The sequence below is a fragment of the Camelus ferus genome, chromosome X, assembly GCF_009834535.1.
Source record: "Camelus ferus isolate YT-003-E chromosome X, BCGSAC_Cfer_1.0, whole genome shotgun sequence".
In the NCBI taxonomy this organism is placed as follows: Eukaryota; Metazoa; Chordata; class Mammalia; order Artiodactyla; family Camelidae; genus Camelus; species Camelus ferus.
This window is the reverse complement of record NC_045732.1, coordinates 23,161,093-23,185,380: the sequence shown is the minus strand read 5'-3', so window position 1 is coordinate 23,185,380 and position 24,288 is coordinate 23,161,093. Positions and strand designations below refer to the sequence as shown.

Below are 24,288 nucleotides of genomic sequence, written 5' to 3'. Positions count from 1 at the left end.
CCACCTTCACACCTTGAGAAAGCAAGTGTATTAATATCAGCTCTGCTGTAAAACAGGCAATCTCAAAAATCTCAAGATTGCACAACAGGCATTTATTTCTTGCTTATATCATATGTTGGCACTTGTATGTATGCTGCTGCAATTCCATATGTGACTTCATTCTGGGGTCCAGACTGAAGGAGACGCCCCTACTTGGGACATACTCATTTTAATGGTAGAGCGAACAAGCAAAAGAATGATGGAAGTTTGTGATGCTCAGATGTTGGATACATCATGTTCACTCACATTCCACTGGCTAAATTACATCAATGCCCAAGCCCAAAGTCGATGGAGTGGTACTATAAACTCCGCCTTCAAGGTGGCACAGCAACTCAAATGGCGACAAGCAGAGTCATATAAACGTCTCATTAGTAAGGGAGCTAGTATTTGAGAACAACAACACAATTTATCAGAGCAATTCACTTCCCTTCTTTCCCTTTCTAATCACTTTGTGTGACAAAGGGAAAGAGAATATTTCTTGTTGCTGAGATAGGAGAGGCCAAGGTCATGCCTTATGAAAGTTGTGGTACGGTTAATTTCCTCTAGGTTGATGTCAAATACCTCCCACTCAATTTGGGCCATTATCCTGAAAATGGGCTAGGATTTTAAAGTATAACTAGAACAGTGCAAATCCATCCATGTACTGAAAAAAACACCTAAAGAACATATAAGGACAACAACAATGATTACACAGAAATCAAGAAAATTTCATAAACTAAAATAGTTACAAAAAAGGGGTTAATGTTGATCTTCTTCCTAAGACTATCAATGAATTTTTAAAAATCAAGTGCAAACAGCACTAATAAAACAATGAGAAACTGGATTTTTTTTTTACAGTGTAGGTTAAAAGTACTCATTTTCTGTTCTGTTCTCCTATGGAAGTTTATGTAAGTAATTGCTATTATCATTTTCTCAAGATCAAACTATTGGAGATTATGCATCCCAGTGTTTCTCTCTTAATTCAAAAATAGTTCAGAATCCTAGTCATGAATAGAAGAAACAGCTAATAATAAATCTCATGAATGCCTACGACTCTCTGGGAACCCTTAAAAAAGTGACGAATTAGGTATTCACAAGTGAACATTATTTTTAAATTTTCAACTAGTATGAATCATTCCAAACCAAATTATAGTAGAAATGCCCTATCTATATTAAATCCTAAACTATGTACTTAAATGGCCAATAATTTATTCTTGAGAGAACATGAACAAGACTCCAATCAATTTACATGAGACAATCCAAGCAAATATGAAACTGCTGCCAAGTTCCAACTGTTCCATCCTAGTAATTTCATTTAAAAAACTGAGTGGAAAATGAGATGGTTGTTTTTATAACTTAGCTATAAATAAAATGAAGTGTGTGTGTGCGCACACGCACATATGTGTATAAAGTCTCATCAGAGAATTATGAATGTGCTTCAGAAAAGAATTTCAACAAACCAGAGTCACCTCCAGACCACATGGTACCTCCTCTTGAACACCTTCGTGCAATACACAAGCACACACCTCTATGTAATAATAGCCCTGCACAAAACCTATTCTTACAGTCCTGAGAGACCTCTATCTTACTCATCAAAGGGAAACATAACCATTCAGTATGTACTTAATCCCCAAGTGAACCCTCACCTCACTAGTTAGAACCTGAAAGGAAAGTCTGAGAAGAGACAAAGTGGCACTTCATTTTGCTGTGGCCCAAGGGAGACTTTCATTGATTAGATGACATTTTGCTCTTGTTTCATTGAGATATCAAGGGAGGTGAGTGTGAAAGAAATCACCTCAAACTTCTCAAAGAAGGCCACACCAGAAGTCACCTAAAGTCTGGGTAGAACATAAAACATGTCACTATTTCTAATAACGTAAATGAATTGGCTCTTGATGGTGACCTCTGGTGCAAAGGGGTTGCTTTAAGAAGCAACCAACTACAAAGGCAATAGAACAAACCTCAACCCCTACAAATAGTCTTAGGATCACACGATTAAAAAGAGAAAAAGAGACATAACTAGAACTTGAGTTCCTTTGCCTTCCATGAACTGACTTTCTAAACACACACCTGGAAATCTTGTCCTTGCACTTGGCAGTGGTAAAATTTGACTCTTAAGAACCCCTTAGAAATTATGCAGGGTCCAAACTTTACTTAATGTCTGATGGTTTATGTAAAGCGTTATATTTAGTACCAAAAATAAAGTTTCCAACATTTTGAAAGCCTATGAATCTCAAAAGTAGTTTTAATTTTCTTGGTGAGAAAGAGCTATTGAGAATTTTCTTAGAAAATTGCTTGCAATGACTGTTATATGTAATATTGATTTCTGATAATAGAACGTGAAAATCAAAAAAAGCAGCAGCATGCAACTAACCATGCTCATGATGTAAAGAAGAAAAAACGTTTCCCAAAGTACAGCTGAAGCATGGAATGTTAAAATTGAAGGAACAATATTTAATTTGCTCTTTTCATTTGACATATAATGAAGCAGATCCGAACATTTTAATGACCCTTTCAAGGTCACCCTAGCTAATTTTGTTAATGACAACTGGACTTCAACCTATGTTTCACTATTCATAGTTCACTGTTCTTTCCCCTACAATTCTGAAACCTCAGTTTCAGCACTGAGTTCTCAACAAGGGAGCACTGGACAATTATAGCCAGGATATTAGTGAATAATACGTAATGATGGAACAAAAGGAACTTTCTTGCATAACAGAAATACTCCATATTTGACTGGGATGTCACACATGTATATATTTGACTGCATATTCATTGAACTTAAATCTGTACGTTTCACCATAAATTACTTTATTATTAAAGTAACAATACACAATAAAAATAATTTATGAGACGCCAAAAATTATTTCATGATATAAGAAAATCTGCACAATAAGTAGTTAAGCTTGTGCCACCATACCCCAGCTCATGTAGAAATCAGAAACTGATTAAGATATTAAACTTTATTTGGCAGGCGCAAACTTAGGGCAGTGAGGGTGAGGAGAAAAAGGGTAAAGGTAAGGTAAGGAGCAAAGTAAGGACAGATGCAAAATATGCAATGTGCCACATTACTTAGCATGATTACTGTTTCATAAAGAACCAGGAAGAGACACAGTAGTACACTCAGCAAATGCGTTCACTCAGCACACAGGACTTTTCTAAATAAATTTTTTTTTTGGTGGGGGAGAGGTAATTAGGTCTATTTATTTAATTTTTTTTAGAGGAGGTACTGGGGATTGAACCCAGGACTTTGTGCATGATAAGCATATTCTCTACCACTTGAGCTACACCCTCCCCACTTTGAGTTTGATTCCAGTTCTTTTTTGGGGGTGGTGGTGGTTAGGTTTATTTATTTTTAGAGGAGGTGCCGGGGATTGAACCCGGGACCTCGAGCATGCTAAGCATGCGCTCTACCACTTGAGCTATACCCTCTCCCCTAGGACTTTTCTAGAAGCTTTGCCAAAAGGACTTGTACTTCAGGGCACTCCAAAGGAGAAAGAAAGGAGGAAAACATCTATCTGACTAGCCCCCTTCTCATCTCCCATTCCCCGCTCCCATTTCGCACATCCCCTAGTAACACCAAATGGCCCCTGGGCAGTTGCTCAAGAAACCAGATCCCACATCCCACAGTGATGTTTCTTCTTAGTCTGAATGTGGAGGGGTGACTCAGTGCAGATGGGACACTAACCAAATGGGGAGAAAGAAGGAAATGTCAAAAAAAGCCTGAGATGGACTGAAAAATTGTGCTGTACACCAGAAATTGACACAACATTGTAAACTGACTATAACTCAATTGAAAAAAAAAGTCTGAGATAGCACAAGGTTTGTAACCCAACACAGATTAACAAGTAGGTTGCAGAATTACGTGCACGTTATTATCCTATTTTTGTTAAATAAATAAGACTAGGTGAATATATTTCAAAATATTAAAAGTAACCATCTCTAGGGTGGTGAAGTTAATACTGATTGCTTTCCTACCTTGTTCTTCTCTGTATTTGCTAAATTTCCTACCCCCCAAAATCAAATACTCATGTCTCCTCAGAATTCCCCTGTCTCCCATCTTACTACCTTCAACCCTTCATGCCATGACGATATATTTAAGCCTACAGAGGAAAGTGATTTCAGATTTAGTCACTAAATTCAGCATGCAAAGCAAATATTGCATATAGTAAAAATCACTTTTGAAAATCTTGTAAATTACCCATAACAATTAGCTTATTGCCTATAATAAATGGTATACTGTGTACTACCCATAAACTAAGTCTTTTGCCCCCTAAAATTTGAGAACTTCTGAGCTTTGCTGAAGGAAGTAACAAAATCAAAAGCCTACGTGCAGTTGTCTGGGCAGGCAGACCATACTGCAGTCAAGATAGTGCTGTCGCTCTGGGTGCCCATATAACCCTTCTTTCAATCAGGGTTCCACTCAGGTGTAATCTGATATACAGGATGGCTTGCAGGAAGATGATAAACAGAGAGAGAACCTAGCAGTCTTCTAGAAGATTCCAGAGAGCAGATGGTAAAAGGATCAAGACAGGTATGAAGAGGAAGAAATTTCCAACATACTGGGATTCCTGTTCAATTCAAAATATTAAATCAAATCCATTGAGAATGATCATGATTTAATGTTTGAAGATGTAACATGCTTAGTTTCCACATGCACTGAAATAACGTAACATATTAACAATGAAAATACTGAAAGCTCCACAGAGCCCCTTTGCTAACTGCCATCCCCACAACAGCAGCTCCCACTGACCTCTACTCTTTTTTTCATTTCGCTTAGAGCTCTTATAACAGCTTGACAGCGTATTAAACACCTAGGTGCTCATTTGTTTGTTGAATGTCTCCTCCATGAGGGCACAGACTGTGTGTTTTGTTCACTGCTATATCCTCAGTGAGTTTAGGAGAATGGGTGGCTCATAACAGGTGCTCAATAAATATTTGTTAAATAAAAGTAACTATTAAATCCCTAATCTGTTTTAATATTAAGCCTCTATAATCTTAGTATGTTCTCAACTGTGTTTACTGTTTGCTATTTTAAAGGAAGCTACTCCATTTTTCTTTCCTCTTTTTCTTCAGACACAGTTACTAGCAAACTCAGGGCATTAAATGCCCAGATTAGAACTCAGCGGCACTAGGCCCATACTTCAATGATTGCACTCTACTTAATAAACCATTTCACAAATTTTGCATATTTCATGTTTCCTTTCTAAATCATTGAGCTTTTATAGGATTATTAATATTTCTTACAAAATATTTTCTTCATTCTAGACTACTGAATTACAGTGGTTCTGTTTGGACATACCTTCAATATTCCATATGAAACCCGATTTATGCCAGTATAACTTTGGGACTGGAAATTCAAGCTTATTTATATATGACTTACAGAACCAGTAAACAATCTATTAAGTAAATTTACTAGTACTTTTCAAATATTATGTTGTACTCTTCTGTAACCTGCTACAATCTGGTCTTTAAAAACACATTTATGAATATGTAAAGTCACTTAATGAGTTTGACCCAACCCGTATTTATATTTTGCTTTTTTTAAAAAAAATTTATGAGCTCTTTTAAAACTACGACTAAGGGATGTGTCTGAGAAAATGGAAGGGTACATGAACATTTTAATTTTCTTCATTTATACCTTAACTCATCCCAAAAGTGGTTTCAGACAACTTACAATAATATATACACTCTACAAGTCTGAAAAATATGTAAGACAAGGGAAAATAAAGAAATAATGCTAAGATGTGGCAAGAGAAGCATCCTTTATACCTAGAAGGCGCAGAGGGGGAATAGACTATGAATAATTACATTTTATTGTTCTTCCCCTGTCATTGTGACCAAATAAACTTTCTATACCATGAGAAAAGGGGAGCAAAGTATTCAATTCTTTCTAAAAAAAAAAAAGATTTAAGAAAGAAAAAGAATTAGAAAAGATCTGCTCCATGTCTGAAATATAACAGGAATTTTTCCTGGTTAAGCTTGGCCCTCAGATTCCACTAACCAAGGTAGGGTCCAGTCTTCCAAGTAGGGTTTCTGTACCCTGAGAGGTATGTATGACAACCTATCAACCCATGCAGAGTGAATGGAAATGATCAGGACTTTTATGTTTACTTTTATATTGTCCAATTAAATTCATTATTTTGGTTTTGCAATATTTATCTTACATATTTGGGATACTTCTAAGTATACTTTCAAAGCACAAATATATTTTTAACAAAATTTGGATCAGAATATATATACATACATACATACATACATACATAAATATATGTGTGTATACATACATAACATTGGTGGCTTAGTATTACTTTTTTATTGAGGCTCTATCATAAGCATTTCCTCATGAATTAAATACTACTTAAAAAATTTCTTGAATACATTGTATGGATGAACTATAAATTCCATTTAACTGTAATCTCCAGTTGTTAGAAAATCAAGTTGTTTCCAGTATGAACTATTTTAAATAAACTTGTGATGAACATTCTTGCACACAAATATTTTGTTTCTTTAGAGGCAGAATTGCTGGGGCAAAAAGTATGAACCTTTTTGACACTTATGATATGGACAGTGTGCTATTCTTACAAATGCAAAATTTTTTAATGGAAAAATGCTTACTGATTGTGACTTTGCCCTTTTTCCATCAGATTTTAACAGCTGGGGCATTCATTTTCAATGTACTACAGTTACTTAAAAAAATCTATTCTTCCAACCCTATATTTTTCTCCTCAAATTACTGCCATGATAAATGACGTCTTCTTAGAAAAATAAACCTATTTAAGTTAGGCCTTTGTTATGCTGGGTAGACAAGAACTACATAAGCTTTCAATTACATAGTCCTTTATTGCTGAGAGCTGCAGCTAATCCCTTCCTCCAAAAACACTGTTGAAAGCAATTACAGGGCTAAAAAGTCCTGGGAAAACATCAAGATTAAGTCACAGCCATGTGGCATATAGCCATCATATAGCCATCTTGATCCTTGAATAAGATCAACTGTAAATAAGAGCATAAAACTTGAGAAATGTTATCACTATTCTTTAACTTTTCTTCCGAAATTATGCCGAGATATAGTCCAGATCATCATCCAGCTAGCAGATGCTATGGGCAGTAAATGAGGAGACACTTAAAATAACATATTTTAATACCAATTATGAAACAAGACATACCTTGAAGACTTAGGCTGCTCAAAGTACAATTCAGCTTGGAAGGACTAAGTGTTGATTTGAAAGGTTTGTTTGTCTGTATTATGTGAAAGGGGGTCTAACCTCAATCATCTTTTTGACAGAAACACAGAGAAACTTTAAAAACTAAAGAGGACAGGTATAACTGTGTTGTTTTTTAAGTTAAAAAAATGTAACAAAACATTTTAAACTCACCTCTATGGAAAGAGCGGGGAATAAAGTTAAAGTTAGAATTTTTTGTCCATACTTAGTTTTACAGGTTTGATTTTGGAGCCATATAACAACTTAATATAATTGGAATAGAAAAAATATTCAAATTAAAATAATACAATTTTAATGAGAAAGCAATCCTAAAAATCAGAAGCAAAATGAGGCAAATTAAATGGTGTATTAATTTTGCAGCATAATCACAAAGCGAGGAAGAATTCTTTCAAGTGAACTTAAACCATGTTAATTTAGTTATACACTCCTAGTGACAGATATCCTATGCCCAAAAAGAGACAAAACAATATTTTCAGTAATCATATATCTGCTGCTGGCAGTAGTGTCGGCATTATTATTTAAAGGCCATCTCGTAGAAAAAAAATAAATAATTAATTATGTTGGAGTTATTAGGAACCAGATCTTTTGTGTTGGAAGAGGGAAGGATAAGTAAAACTCGTGTATTCCTAAACTTAAATTTGAAGTATTAAGTTAAACTCATAGTGCATAATTTTTAAGATAAAAAGCATTATAAGATTAAATTAATACATATATACATGTGTATATATTCATGTGTATATACATATACATATATGTACACATATATATATATAGATATATCTCCAGTGAGAAAAGCTTAGACACAATGACCATTCTAGTAGCAATGAGCTCCTCTAGTGTCCCATTTGTGGTCTCTAAAGACCATTTCCCATTAAAAGGGAGCAGAGCCCCTTGGAAAATAACTGATTCTATGTTAGGGCAGGAAATGTACAAAGTGAGCATGGAATATCTTGTCATATCAGAAACCAATGAAACTGTCAAAGACTGCTTGGGGTCATGTCAAAAGGACCCAGGATCATTAAAAATACCATGAAATGCCTTCCCTCTTTCCCCTTCCTCCCTCAGAGGAGCATAATCTATACATACAGGATAGTAAAGACTTCAAAGATCTGCTTGAAATTTCAGCTTTGGAATCAGCTAAAATGGTCATAGCATTCAGTGTATGCCATGATTTCAGCCTCACAGCTGTAGCCAGTAGAAAGTTAGTATGTAGGATTTGTTTGAGGGTAGAAATTAGGAAGAAGACAGATCTTCAAGTTAACATTACCATGAAATCAATCTTTTCACTCCAAATAAATAGATTTCCTGAAAGAAAGCTATTTTCCTATCCCACTGAGAATAAAAGAAGAAATACAAGAACTATTGCACTTAATGCAGTGCTTGGCCAAAGGAATGGGCATGAGCAGAACAAAAAGAAAACCGGCAGCTCATGAGTAGAGAGAAAAGAGCAAAGGACGAAGAAGGGAAGTATACAAAAAAGTAATGTCTTGAGAGATTAGAGCCAGTTCCACCATAAGTAAGTAAGCAAAGTGAGCAGTAGAGATTAGACAAAGCAGAAGAGAGCAATTAAAAGAAAAACAAGAGACAAATGGAGTCACAGCCACTCAGATCTCTGGAAAGGCTGAAGCATATAGAAAACTCTCCTCCGAATATGTTTGCATATTGTGGATTGCAAGATCACTTTTAACCAGGTTAATATGTTAAATAAAAATGTTCAGTAGGTATTCAGTATATGAGTAGTAGACTGTATTAATATTTTCCCAAATAATACCTTTTATTGCAGAAGGAAACACCCAGCAAGCTATTGACTGTATAAATCATGAGGGACGCTAATGACCTCATAGTTACTAATTCATATTCAACCAGAGACTCAGGATTTTTTATTACATACCTACATTCTTCCCTACTCAGTAATTAGAGGAAGATGCTAAACCAGGCTTTCTAGATGAGAAAAAAACCCAAAACTGGGATTTTAATTAAGATTCAGCAACATCATGAAATATTATGAAGAAATCTTTAAAATGACAATTATAATGACCAGTTGGAAAATGGTGAAACATTTATTATTGAACATTAAGTTCCAATAGCAGAATACAAAGTATGATTATGTTTGTACATTAAAAACTACAACTATTTAGTAACACGTCATCCATGTGTAAAACAATATGCAAAAATAAAAGGTGAGCCAGTATCATAGAAATGTGAATTGATTCATTGTTGTAAAACTTACTTCACAGTTTTTATTATTAAAGTAGTGGAAAGAGGCAGAGAGTGACTGGAAAGGTTTGAGACTTTTAAATCTCATGAATATACCAATGTTTAAGGAGCTCAAAGAGTAAAGTCCCTCTCCATGGGAGAAACACTGAAAGCATATCTCCTCAGAGCTTTGCCTCATTCCAGACCCTGCTTACTAAGTGGAGGCCAGGCTCTCATAAGTGTCCAATGCAAAAATAAGAAATTGCCATTTCTAACAACCTGGTAGCTAATACTTACTTCTAGACTCAGACAGTGTAGAAGCGAGAATGAATATCAGAATTAAGTGTAGAATTTCCTGCCCTAGTATTAACCAGGGACCAGATTCACACTTTGATTGTCTTTAAAATAAACAGCAATCTGTGTATCACTCGAACATCTAGACCAGTGATGGCCAGTAGCAATATAATGTGAACCAGAAGTCTAATTTTAAATTTTCTAGTAGTCACATTTTGAAAAGAAAAAAGGAACAGGTGAAACTAATTTTAATCATATACTTGATCAAAGCCAATATATCCAAAATATTATCATTTTTAAAAATCAAGTATTTAAAGTTATTAAGATATTTTACATTCTTTTTTTCATACTAAGTCTTTGAAATCAGTGTGTATTTTACACTCAAGCACATCTAAATTCAGAGTAGATGTTTTTCAAGTACTCAATAGCTATATGTGGCTGGCAGCTCCCAGATTGGACAGTGCAGCTCTAGATTTATAGATAATAATTTTGTTAAGTGGTTTTTTTTTAACTAAAGAATCTGTTTTTGGCAGTTAGAGCAAATCTGGAGAATTTCTACTTATTACTGTAATGCAATGACAGTTTAATAACAATAGTGAAAATGAAACTTCAGATTAGCAAAGACTATTATTATGACTGCATGTTTGCAGTTTCAGTGGCTTTCTTCTTGTGAGTCTTGTGGTGGTGGCAGTCACAGTAAAACTGCTGATTAATTATGTACTATTTCTTCTATTATCTTGCTAAGTTGATTTTATATTCAAGCACCTTAAAAGCCTGCCAAAGTGAAACTACATTTTTCACCTATTACTATTCATACTTAAAACACACTGTATTTAAATGATTCCTGTTTTATTTTTGTCACAAATACAGATAATTTCAGGATTTCCCATTTTTAGCATAATTGCTTTTTCACTTTGTGAGTTTCACTTTCATTATATCTTATTACAGATTCATTTGGTTAATAAATATTTTTGAGCATCTACTCTGTAACTACTTTTGTAGGTACTAGGGTTACAATGAGAAGAAAAGTACTCTCATTCTAGAGTTTCCATTCTAGTAAGAGAGATGCTAGAATGACTGTACTTCACTTTAAAATACTTCACAACATACAGTGTGACAGTAAATACATACTGTTTTGTTAAACTTCATTTTTAAAAATAATCAGGTGCCTAAATTAAGATTCTATATTCCTGGAGTGTCAGTTAGCATAGTAACACAAAGACTATACTCCAAAGGCTGCTACTACAAGTTCTTCTCTTAGCCTATTAAGACCAACACCCTATGCTTTGTTAATTAGCACACTAAATGTCAAAAGGAGGGATTTTGGTAAAATTAGTGAACTGTTCACTAACAGGATGAAGTTTGAAATTAGCTTTCCATGACAAAGATAAAGCTATTCAAGAAACATGGACTGGATAAAAATATTTCAGTAACTGCCCACATTTACATGAACAGGGTATTAGAAATCAGCAAGGCCCGTTGCCTTTGCACTTAGAGATGGTACCCAATGCTTGATCTCTAAGCAACTCTGGATCCAGCTATTCATTCAGAGAACTTCTCACTGCCTGATGCAACCAGAGGCAATAAAATCCTGCCTCTGAGATATTGCTATATCTGCCTACAAGGTGGAGGTCAAAATATCTGAAAAGACAGAGGGCTGAGGCTTTAAAAAGTTTAAAGAATAGACTGAATTACTGTTTTGTGTCTGCTTGCTAATGAACACTTAATTAAGATCTGTATATGCAGCAGGATTTAGTTTGAGATTTGCTTTCATTATGACATGGTAGTGAGGCTACAGGTGAATAACCATCTTCCACTAAAAACTTCTTCAGCAGCTACTGTTATCCACCAAAGAGATAATTTCAAATGTACATGACCAAAGTGACTTAGGTAAGTTCATCTGAGGGGAGACAATCAATCAGCACATAAAAGAAAAAGTAAGTAACATAGTTGCAGATAATAATAAGGGATATATTTAAAAAGTAAGGGGCAAGAAGCACTAATAATCCTTAGCAGACAAATACAAAGAAAATCACCTGTAAATGGTTAACTTTATGTGTCACCTTATCTGGTCCATGATACAGTTTTTGACCAAACATCAGTCTAGATGTTGCTGTTTTGGGGATGTGGTTACCATTTAAATCAGTATATTCTGCGTAAGTGGATTTCCCTCCATAATGACTAGGCCTTGTCCAATCAGTTGAAAGTCTTAAGAAAAAAGACTGAGGTGCTCCAAGGAAGAAGGAATTTTCCTTTCCCTTCACACTGCCTTCAGACTTGAGCTACATCAACTCTGGGTCTCCAGCCTGCTGGCCTTCCCTGAAGATTTTGGACTTGCCAGCATCCACAATACATGAACCAAATCCTTAAAATCCTGACAGACAGATAGATAGGAAGGAAGGGATACAGATACCTATAGATATATAAGATATAGATATAGATAGGTATGTATATATATAAAGAAAGATGGATGGATATCTATAGATATGGATGTAAGGCAGTTAGATATACACAGATGATAAAGATAATTTATAGACAGATAGATTTATTGATTGATCTTATTGGCTGTGTTTCTCTGAAGAACCCTAATACAACACCCTAGGCACATCACAGAAAACTTGCTAAAGCCATAGACAAAAAGGGAAATCCTAATATAGACAGATATAAGAAACAGGTTCATTTCACAGAAGCAGCAATAAGACTGAGAGCTGACTTCTCAACAAAAATAACAGAAGCCATAAGTCAATGTGATTCAAAATTTTTAAGTGCTGACTCTTACCCAGAATTTTATCCCACTTTCAAAAATTAAGGTAAAATAAAAAGATTTTCAGACATACATTAGAAGAATCAATTAATCATTACCAGATCTTCACTATTATATCTCCAAGCACAAGGAAAATGCTCTTAGCTGGAAGAGGATATAAAAAGTAATGAAAATCAAGCAAATAGGTAAATATGTAGGCACAGATAAAATAATATGATTATATAAAACATCTATTAAAAGGTATTATCTTAATAATCTAATATTGTTTAATTCTATGTAGAATTAAGTTAATTAAATTTATTATTCAGATTTAATTAAAATTTAAGAAACTTATCACAATAGAATTAAGCTAGAAATAAATAACAATGTATGTTCTCTGATCACAATAGAATTAAACTAGAAATAAATAACAAAGATAACTAGAAAATCTTCCATATGTTCAGAAACTAAGCAGTAATTAATTAAATGACCCATGGTTTAAAGAAGCAATAATGACAAAAATCAGAAAGTATTTTCAACTGAATGATAATTTCAGAAACAAACAACATATGAAAACCCATGGAAGCAACTAAAGCTATGCTTAAGGAGGAAATTAATAGAATTAAATGCATCTATTAGAAAGAAAGCCTGAGAAACAATGATCTAAGCACCTATCTCAAGAAGTTAGAAAAAGAATGCCAAATTAAAACAAACAAGTAGAGTTAGGGAAAAAAATAAGGGCAGAAACTAGTATACAGAAATCAAACAACCAACACACTCTTGAAAAGGAAGGTGGGAGAACTCACTCTATTAGACATCAACTTACTCCATAGCTATAGGAACTAAGTCATCATGGTGTTGGCACAAAGACAATTAGAACAATGGGACAGAACTGAGAGTCCAGAAACAAACTCTCACATATACAAAGACACTTGATTTGTGACAAAGGTAGTACTGCAGAGCAGAGGAGAAAGGGTGGTATTTTCAAAAAATAGTTGAGTCAAAGTAATATGTACATGGAAAATATAAGAAACGTGACTCCATTCTCACACAATATACAAAAATACATTCAGAAATCTAGTTAATCTAAACCTGAAATTTAAAAAAAAAACAATAAATCTTCTAGAAGATAAGAAATTACCCTTATGATCTAGGTATGAGACAGTAATAGTTTTAAATCAGACATAAAAAATAATAACCATTTAATAAGTTGTACTGCATTAAAATTCGGAACAACTTTTCATCAAAAGACATCAGCAAAAAAGTGAAAAGGCAAACCTCAGACCAGGAAAAGGTATTATAATACACAGAACAAAGAGCTTATATGTAGACTACAGAAGGGTTTCTTATGAATCATAAGCTAAAGACAGATGTGTTAATCCAGGTTCTCTCAGAAACAGATGTGAAGATGGGACTAAATGTGCAAGGACTTTAAAGGAAATTCCTTTGAAAGAAATTTAATTTAATCCACAAGCCAGTGTTTTAACACTTTCAGCCCCATGAAGGACACAGAAATTTTTTAAATTATTCATTTATGTATATTTCTGCAGAGAAGTAATAGACATCTAAAGATAAATTGTATTATGATAAAACTCTGTGATGGAAATAGAATGGGATTAGGAGCTCATGGAGAAAAGTGAATGATGTAAAACTCATAGTTTTAACTTGAAAATTGCATGGAAAAGAAACTGGAAGGGACTGAGTTTATCTGGAACTGACTAGATTACATTTTCTGCTATAACTCAAGTTCAAGATAGAGACTAACTTCAGTCCCTATTCCACCTTCAAGTTTGTGGCCACTAAAAATTTATACTCTCTATATGTATAATTAAGTATAGTTATATGATATTTCATCAAAATGGTAAAAAAAAAAAAAAACGAGTGTACTGTACTATATATTCAAGCATCTGCTTTGCCTTTTAGAAAAGGCCTACGGTTTTTACTTTAAAACTGAAAGCTTTTATAAATATAATATAATGTAAATAAATACAATACATATTTTAAATGATTTTAGGTTTCCAATTTATATCCAAGCAGGAGCTTGTGCACCCCACAGGATTTACTTCTTTCTTTGTAGTAACTGATGTTGCACAAGGAAAAAGGAAATTAACAAGAGAAATGCAGTATGAGCCCATTTAGGGCTGAGCATGAATATGAAATGGAAGTATAAGAGAATAAATAAACATGTTGTAGACACAAATGAAGGGACTCTTCCTTAAGTGAAAATGTAATCATCTCAGGTACTTATAATGCATTGCACAGATGTTTATTTATATAAGAACATGTAAATACATACATCTGTCTAATTAAAAGCAGTTTATAAATCCAGTGCTTTGAAATTGAAATGCATTAAGTACTACTATAGCTAAGAGTCTCTTAACTACATAAAATGCACAATATGACATACAGGTTTTGGGAGTTTTGGTTTTGCTTTGTTCTATTTTGCAGAAACATAAAAGTTATTTGCAAACATCTTAGCATACATGGAATCATGCTTTATCCTTCATAACATTAATCTAGAATATTTGAGGGAATATTTGAGAAATATGTAGTTTGATGTTACAGAAAAAAGCAAGGCTTTGGATTCAAAAAGAAGTGAGTTCAAATCATAGCTCTCCAACTTAATAGTTACATGGCCTTGAACAAGCCATTTAATTTCGGTGAGGATTTATCTTCTGTAAAACTGAAGAAGCTAGTATCTAACATAATAGGATGTTGGAATGGGGCTCTCCTTGCTTGAGGTATCAAAATGTAGATGTCAGAACAGACGTGAAATCAGACTCCTTCACCCACTCCTACAGAGTTACTAAGGAAATGGTCCATGACTCTTTTGATTTTGTTGCATAACAAACTATTTCAAACTTAGTGCTTAAAACTACTAACATATGTTATTATTCATAGTTCTGTGAATTGTCTTGGCAGTTTTTCTGGTCTGGGCCAACTTGACTCGGTTAGATGATCTAGACTAGCATCATTCACATCTGGCTGTGGACCTGATGTCAGATCGGGTAATAGGAAGAGCCTGGTCACATAATCTTCATCATCCAGCAGGTTAGCCTAAGCTTATTCACACAGTGGCAATCACAAAGTTCCCAAGAGCAACAAGAGAGATCAAACTCCACTGTGCAAGCACTTTTAAAGTCTCCACTTGTATCACATTTACTATTGTTCCATTGGCCAAAGCAAATCACATGGTGAAGCTATCACAAGTCTTGAATCTCTCAGACAGAGCTATAAAAAAAAGGTTTGAGAACACAGTACCTAGCTGCTAGTCAGAGCTCAATAAATAAATGTTGAATGGATGAATAAACGAATGAAAGAAAAACCTAAGAGGATGGTGGTGCCATTAACCAAAAGAGGAGGTTTAGGAAGAGAAGCAGAATTCAGATTAACGGCAAAGAGTGAATTCCATTTCAAACACACAGAACTTTGAGGTACTCATGAAACATTCATGTAAAGATATCTGATAGACAGCTGGATATCCATTTCTGAAAAGTTATGAAAGGATTTTCTTGAGCTTTTTTAGAAATTAAAAATAAACTGTTTATTTGGGTCTACCCTTCACAATTTTATTTTACATGGTAGTGGGCTTGAAATATTAAATTTCCTCAAATCTAAGATGTACTTTCCACATTCTAACAATTCAACTGATATGCGTGTTACATCCATGTGCACATTTAACAGGAGAGCATTCCTTTCTTTATGAAAAGCTGATGTTAAAGCAAAGCAGCACCTGAAAACTTATGGCATCTTAAAATCAAGGAACTATGATTAACCATAAACCCCTGACCTGCTGTGTCCAGGAGTAGATATTAACCCATAAGATAAGTCTATTTTCAGTCTAGACCCAATCAAAAACTTTCCTTTCATCTTTCTGCAAAATCTATTCTACTTTCACTCTTAGCCATTTCTGAAAAAGTCACTGCCATCCAGCCCATGGATAAACTTAGAAACCTAACAGGCACTATTGATTCCTTCTTCTTCCTCATCTGCAACATTCAGCCTGCTGCCATATCCTGCTAAATATACCTCCATAATATGACTCAAACCCATCTCTAGTACCATCACCTAAAACAAGCAACCATCATCATGCACCTCGACTATCTGATAGCCTGTGAGCTGGTCTCCTTGCTTCCACTCTGGCCTTCCTGCTATCCACTTTCCACAAGGCAGCCAAAGGAATACTAACGTGAGCTACATCATGTTACTCTCCTACTTAAAATTCTTCAAATTCCCACTGCACTTAGAATAAAATCCAAAATGACATCCACAGCCTTCCATGAATTTCAAGCTTCTGCCAACCTCTTTAACCTCATCTTGTACCACATTCCACTTTGTTCCATTAAAACTCACCTATTTTTAGTTTTCCTGATTTTTATTAAGCTCATTCCCTCCTCAGAACCATAATCCATGCTGTCCTCTCTGCCTAGGCTACTCTTCTCCCCTCTCCCCACAGTTCATCCATACTTATCTTTATGCCTCAACTTAAGTGTCATGTCTTCAGAGAAACCTTTCCTGACCTTTCCACCCAAATATAATATAATATTTCTCCATATTTACTCTGATTCCATTCTTCCTTTTCATTTAGAGCAATGAGCAACATTTCTAAGATATATGTGTGTATATTCATGTACATATGTACATATACATGGATATATACGTTTGTGTGTGGCCTTGGTTTGCCTATGTGTGTGTGTGCGCGCGCGCGTGTGTGTGTGTGTGTATTTATATATATACACACGCACACAAACACACATATGTATATTATATAATCTTTATTTTTTTCTCCCCTCCTGGACTATAAATTTCATGAGGGCAAAAACCATGCCTGTCCTGTTCACTAACCAATAATTTATATTCTGCCCAGGGCACAGTAGACATTTAATAATTATTCCTGAAGGAATAAACAAAGAAGTAACAAAACATCTTGACACAAAGGAGCAAAACTGCTGCTCACACATAAACATGGTAGCTGATGACTAGAGAAACTAGAAAATAGGGTGCTCAGGTGAATAATGGACAAAAGCTGCAGACTCTACAAACAGAACGAGAAACAATTTCCATGTAAAAAGTTACAGCAGCCGGCACAACATACTGACAAGAAGCAAAACTTTCACATTTCCTTAGCAATACAAAGATTACAACATTGTGGGGCAAAGACGTAGCATTTTTCACAAATACCAATGGCCTGATACAAATAAGAGTCTTTCCAAGGCTGATGGCTATGTGGCAACAACAGCAAAAGATCCAGAGGAAGGCCACAGGAGCCCAAGTGTGGGAGGGGCGGCTGGCTGTCCCCCAGCATCCATTCTCCCTTTCTTTTATGTGATACAGGGTTTTTTGGTAGTAGCCATGGCTGATCTAGGCAATGTTCTAGAAGCACAGAGAAGAAAGCTGTGTGTTGTGGCATGAGAACATGCTGCAGAGAGGTGCCGGGTCTGTGGTGCTGTCACTGCATAATCTAGAATCTTGTGCCTTGAGACACATTTAAGTGAAGGAGGAAGGTCTTTCTGGAAAGAGGGGAAGGGGTACAGTGAGGAATGGGGTCAGGAGACCTAGCATCCAGGCTTTGACAGGTTTCTTACCACCTGTGGAACCTGAGCATGGTGGCAGGCTCGTTGTGCCTCACGCTCTCCATGGGAAAATGCTGGCCATGAGGACTCCATGGAACCACCTAGAGCCCTGCTCGGGAAGGCTGGGTATGATCTTGCCAGATAGAGATTCCGCTCAATTGTGGAGTCACGTTTATTTTTCATTCCCCCTAAAAGGGATCCCTGAGTCACTCAGGAGTTGTTCTGGTTATACTGTTAATTGGTTGTGTGATGTTAGGCAAGTCATTCACTCTGTCTGGGCCTCACTTTTCCCAACTGCAAAATGAACGAATTCAATTAGATGACCTTTGAGGCCATCCTGCCTCAATCTATGGACTCTTCCCCACAGTATCTTTTTTTTTCAATACACCTTATTTTTTAGAGCAGTTTTAGGTTCACAACAAAACTGTGGGGAAGGTACAAAGATTTCCCATATATTTCCTGCCCCTACACATGCACTACCGCCATTATCAACATCCCCCACCAGAGTGGTACATTTGTTACAACTGAAGAACCTACACATCATTATCACCTAAAGTCCACAGTTTACACTACAGGTCACTCTTGGTGTTGCACATTTTATAGGTTTGGACAATGTATAATGACATATATCCACCATTGTAGTATCATACAAAGTATTTTTACTGCCCTAAAAATCCTGTTTTGTTTATTCATCCCATCCTCCTCGTTAACCCCTGGCAACCAATGATCCTTTTACTGTCTCCATAGTTTTCCCTTTTCCAGAATGTCATATAGTTGGAATCATACAGTATATAGCCTTTTCAGCTTGGCTTATTTCACTTAATAACATGCATTTAAGTTTCCCCCATGTCCTTCATTACTTGATAGCTCATTTCATTTCAGCACTGAATAATATTCCATTGTCTGAATGTACCACAGTTTATTTATCCATTCATCCACTGAAGGACATTTTGGTTGCTTTCCATGTTTTGGCAATTACAGATTAAGCTGCTATAAACATCTGTGCACAGATTTTTGTGTGAACATACATTTTCAATTTGTTTGAGTAAAGACCAAGGAACTCTGTTGCTGGATTGTATAGCAAGAGTGTGTTTAGTTTTGAAAGAAACTACTGTCATACAAAGTGACTGTACCATTTCTGCATTCTAATCAGCAACTAATGAGTGTTCCTGTTGCTCCACAGCCTCACCAGTTTTTGATGTTGTCAGTGTTCCGGATTTGGGTCATTCTAATAGGTGTGTAGTGGCATCTCACTGTTGCTTTAATTTGCATTTCCCTGATCACATATGGTGTGGGGCATCTTTTTACATGCTTATTTGCCATCTGGATATCTTCTTTGGTAAGGGGTCTATAAGGTCTTTGGACCATTTCTAAATCTGATTGTTTTCCTTTTGTTGAGTTTTAAGAGCTCTCTGTATATTTTGGATAAGTCCTTTATCATATATGTTTTTTATAATATAGACAAAGTATATTTTTCAGTCTGTGACTTCTCTTTTTCTTCTCTTGACAGTGTCTTCCACAGAGCATAAATTTTTTATTTTAATGAAAACCAGGTTATCAATTCTTTCTTTCATGGGTTGTGTCTTTGGTGGTGTATCTAAAAAGCCATCGCCAAACCCCAGGTCATCCAGTTTTTCTCCTACATTATCTTCTAGAAGTTTTACAGTTTTGCATTTTACATTTAGGTCTGATCCGGTCGGATATAATTAAACGTAATGAAATGTTTATGCTGATTATGGTTTCCCAACTAAAAGATGAATTTCTGAGAATCTTGCTGCTGTGCATGCCCATGTGATTAAGTTCTGGCCAATAAGGTGTGAAAAGAAGTTACATGTGCAAACTTTAGTTCTCATCCTTAAAAGGAGGAGTGTATTTTCCTTCTCTCCCTCCTATGGCTTCTTCTGTTGTGCTGTCTAGAATATGAATATTATGGCCAGCCCCCTTGAACTGTATAGACAAACACAGAGGAGAGACAGAGAAGCAACAAGATGGAAGGGAACTGGATCCCTGTACAACCTAGTAGAGCAGAGTTGCCATATGAGCCAGGGACTACTACCTAAAAGAAAAATAAACTTCAATCTTGTTTAAGTTGTTCTTAATTTCCATTTCTGTTATATGCAGCAGAAGGTACGTCCTAACCAGTAGAGTAGGTCATGCAAGAAGAGAAATCCAGATCTTAACAGACCAGGGATCATTCTTTTAGTCACTCCTAAGAAAGAGGTATCATCTGTTCCTTGAGATGGTAACTGAAAAGTAATACGAGAACCCACTTAATTTAATTTATAGTGGTTGCACACAATTGTTCATTCTCTATTAAACTGCTTATAGTTCCCATTAAACAAAATGTATTCATCATTCTTTGGTATTCTTCCTAAAGATAAAAGTTACAGAGACCTTCTAGATAAGTTACAAATGAGTTTCTTGATTGGACTCTATTTGGCAATGGCAGTAAATATTTTGGGGCTGAGTACAGGCAAAACCACTTAAAGAGCTTTCTCATATCTATACCCAAGCGATAACCTTTCTCCCCACTCTGATCCATACACTCCTTGCAAAATGTCACTCTAACCAATTCATGACATGTGCTATATCATGACAGAATTATATTATAGGTATTTTAAATAGGTATTCTGAACATTCTCTGTTTCCCTCTCCATTTAATTTTTCTTCTCCGTGCCCTATACTAATTTTCACGGAATATATCCACTGACTCTCTTATGCTCTGGCTTCCAGTTGGGTTTGGCCAATCAGAGGCATGGGCAGGAGATCTGAGGGTGGGACAAAACAGAAGTCCCCCAGCTTCTTCACTGCCTGGCTACAGTTGGCAGTCACTATTTTTCTCAACTGAAAGCCAAGATGGGAGCACAATATGTCCCTATTGTGCATTTGTACAATTTCTCAGAGTGGAGGCTAGGTGTGGTTGTGAGCTGTTGACAAATCAGAAGCCACCACCATCCTCAGGCCACAACAGCTAGAAATTGAGCCCAGTGTGAACTACTGTGGGAACAGAAGTATGGGGCCTGGTAGCCTCTGCTGCTTTCCAGTGTATAACCCCTTTGCTGTGATGCAGCCCCAGTAAACCATACTCTAAACTGTTTTCAGAGAGACAGCATACTAAGGACTAGAAATAAAATGTGCTTCCTAAACCAGAACGATCAGCATCACCTGAAAAAGTATGTTAGAAATACAGAATCTTGGGTCTCACCCCAGACCTAGTGAATCAGAATCTACACTTTTCATCAAGATTAACAGGTGATGTATATGCATACTTAAGTTTGAGAAGCATCACCTTAAGAAACAATCTGCTCATATGAGTCTTTTTATTTAATTACTTACTATTTTCCCTAGAAAAATCTCAAATCTGCAACCACTTCGCATAGTGTTTTTTAACTTTTTAACTACCCATCTTGTATCCTCATCAGAGTGTGCAGTGAATCCTGAGGGAAAAAATTCTAATTAATATTCTGAGTGCTTTACAGAAGAAAAACAGTCAAGCCACCTATCAAATTAGTCTGTTTTTAAATAAATTCTTTATAAATATTACTCAGGTTTTTAATTCCTGCTCTCTTACAAGGTCAAGTCCAAAAAATTGAGGACAATTACACTGAACAGAACATTTCTCCACAGGGTTTGTCAAAAAGCCAAAGGAATATATCTATAAATTTTGTAAACATATTTATATATGCCCATTAATAGCCACACTCTCACTGTATTCAATATCCAATTGATGAAATCAATTACATTCAATTATAAAATTCATGAAGCATTTGCTTAAGACCAATGAAATCAAATTATGCAACTCTTGAGTTTAAAATGATTACAAGAATACGTAACTGAAACTTGTGCTGATACAAATTGCTAACTACGACAACATAAGAAAAGCAATTTCCAAACTGCAAATATAGTTATATTGTTAACTGAAACATAGGTAAACTTTAATCTCTTAGCTAATGCTAAGTCATTAGCTGACTTAAAATATTTGTGTTTTGCTCTGTAATTTTCTATGTAAATTGATATTCAGCACTTGATTAAATTTACTTTATACTTAAGCACACGAATTCAATTCAGCTCCTACTTTATCTTATGCTCATGAAGAAATGCAACATGCAATAAAATGTATAAATTTTTTGGAATTAATTTCAATTATTTTATTTCTTTCCTCTATGCATTAACAATTTTTATAAACATTTGCTGTTTTGTTCAGGTTCAAAGATTTCTCAACTTATAACACCAGTTAACTGCATAAACTATATTTTTAAATGACCCTGATGTACTCACCAAACTAAATAATTTGTGCTGTATGATGGCGTGCATCAATAAAATTTTGTTTTCTTCTGGATGTGTGGTTTAAAATAATCAGAACTTTTCATGCAGTTCGGCTCACATAACATAGTATCTATTCAGACTCATCTGTCATCTGAGTCCTTATAATTCCTGCTGCTCAAGGAGTTATGAAGCTGAAATCCTGATAACTATAATAGTTACCGTTTATTTACAGTCTACTAAGTGTCAAGCACTCTACTTGGTGCCTTACATATGTGGTCTCACTTGAACCCCACTACAGGCCTATGAGGTTTGTATTATTACCCAAAATGTGAAGTAAGGAAATTGAAGTTCAAAGAAGTTAAGTGACTTGCCCAATTTTTCACCACAGACAATCCCTTTGAACTTAAGGTTTCAAACTCTACTTCTTTACGCCCTGCCATGATGATTGATGGAATGTTAGAATATATTTGTTGAACACCTGTTCTGTGTAAAACACTGTACTCAAATTTAAAGAGGATTCAGGATGAATGCACACAATCTTTACCCTCAAAAATATTTTAATCTAATTGAGGTAAAGGACAGGAATAAAAGATGTTTTATTACTCACAAGCATACAGGTAAATTGCGCTTTTTATTAAAGTTTCATTTTAGTCCAGAAAGGGACATGTTCGATGTAAATTATATATTACAATGGATCTATAATAACTGTCTTATTATAGGTTCCTCCACAATCTATATCTCGGTAAGAAATCTAGTAAAAGTGTTTATTTGGTAGAACGGATCTCATCAAAATTAAAAACTTTCCTCTGAAAAAACCTGTTAAGAGGATGAAGAGACAAGCTTCAGGATGCGATAAAGTATTTGAAAACCATGTATCTAACAAAGGACTAGTATCTACAACATATAAAGAACACTAAAAACTCAGAAGTGGGACAAGGCCAAGATAGCGGAGTAGTAGGACGCTCATAGCTCACCCGCTCCCACAGATACACCAAGACTCACATCCACGGACCCACTCAGCCAACCAGAGCACCTGCGGAACTCCAACAGAACACTGTCCTCTTCAAAAGACAAAGACGTCAAAAATCTGGTAGGAGAAAGGAAAAAAAGAAAGAGGAAAAGGCAAAACAGTGTGGGACCAGTCCCGCGGGGAGGGAGCAGCAAAGGAGGACTGGCGCTTGTTCGCTGGGTCTCCCCTCTCCAATGGAGAGGCCAGCAGGATGGAGGGGGAGCCTCTGAGGCTCAGATCTGTACACAGCAGCCCTTGACTGACAGAACTAAGTTAAACGGGCACAGGGGGTCCCTGTGACACCCAGTCTGAGACCCCGGGAGCTGGGGGCAGGGCCAGGCTGCACAAGCCAGGCAGAGGATGGGCGGCTGCACTGAGTCAGCCCCGGGGGACTGAAGGGGGCTGCGCAACGTGGATGAGTGGGTGCACAGAGAAGAACCACCTGGGCCCTCCATAAATCAGCACGCCTGATGTGCCCTGGAGTGAAGGGTGCATACCCTGCTCTCTTAAAACCCACGGAAGGTTTTCGCAAGGAGAGGTGGGGCTCAGGCACGGCTGCCATATCTTCCAGCGCTTGGCACCCAGGTGGGGGCGGGGGTGAAACCTGAGTCAGCGCCTGTGGGCTCCGCAGCCTCAAAGGCCAGACAGTGACTTGTTTGCAGCCCGAGTCAGATAGGATCCTTCCGTCCTGGTGCCTCACAAAGTTCGTGCCACCAGGACAAACAAGGAGCTGAGTTTGGGCACAGAGCAGGGGCAGGGCTGTTCTGCGGTCTTCCCGGGCCCGCCTGCGGAGTGCCGACCAGGGCGGAGTGCGTGGCCGCGCAGAGCGCGTGGTGGCCCAGAGCTGCCGGGAGACGGCGGGTGGTCCCCCGCCTTTCCGGCAGGAACGCTGTGCTGGGAGGGGGCGCAACCTGCTTGCCGACAGGCACTGGGAGCAGCACAGATGAGTGCGCCAACGGAGGGTCT

General features: G+C 36.4%; 2 long non-coding RNA genes across 2 annotated transcripts; one reads left to right on the top strand and one right to left on the bottom strand.

Moving 5' to 3' along the window:
* Positions 1–1,470: 1,470 nt before the first annotated feature.
* LOC116661942 lies at positions 1,471–23,315 on the top strand. Its single transcript, XR_004317901.1, has 3 exons — positions 1,471–1,482; positions 9,283–9,292; positions 23,239–23,315. It is a non-coding gene; the product is annotated as an uncharacterized LOC116661942 (long non-coding RNA).
* LOC116661941 lies at positions 9,355–23,326 on the bottom strand. Its single transcript, XR_004317900.1, has 3 exons — positions 23,248–23,326; positions 11,383–11,388; positions 9,355–9,365 (listed from the first exon to the last, which is right to left on the bottom strand). It is a non-coding gene; the product is annotated as an uncharacterized LOC116661941 (long non-coding RNA).
* Positions 23,327–24,288: the final 962 nt, after the last annotated feature.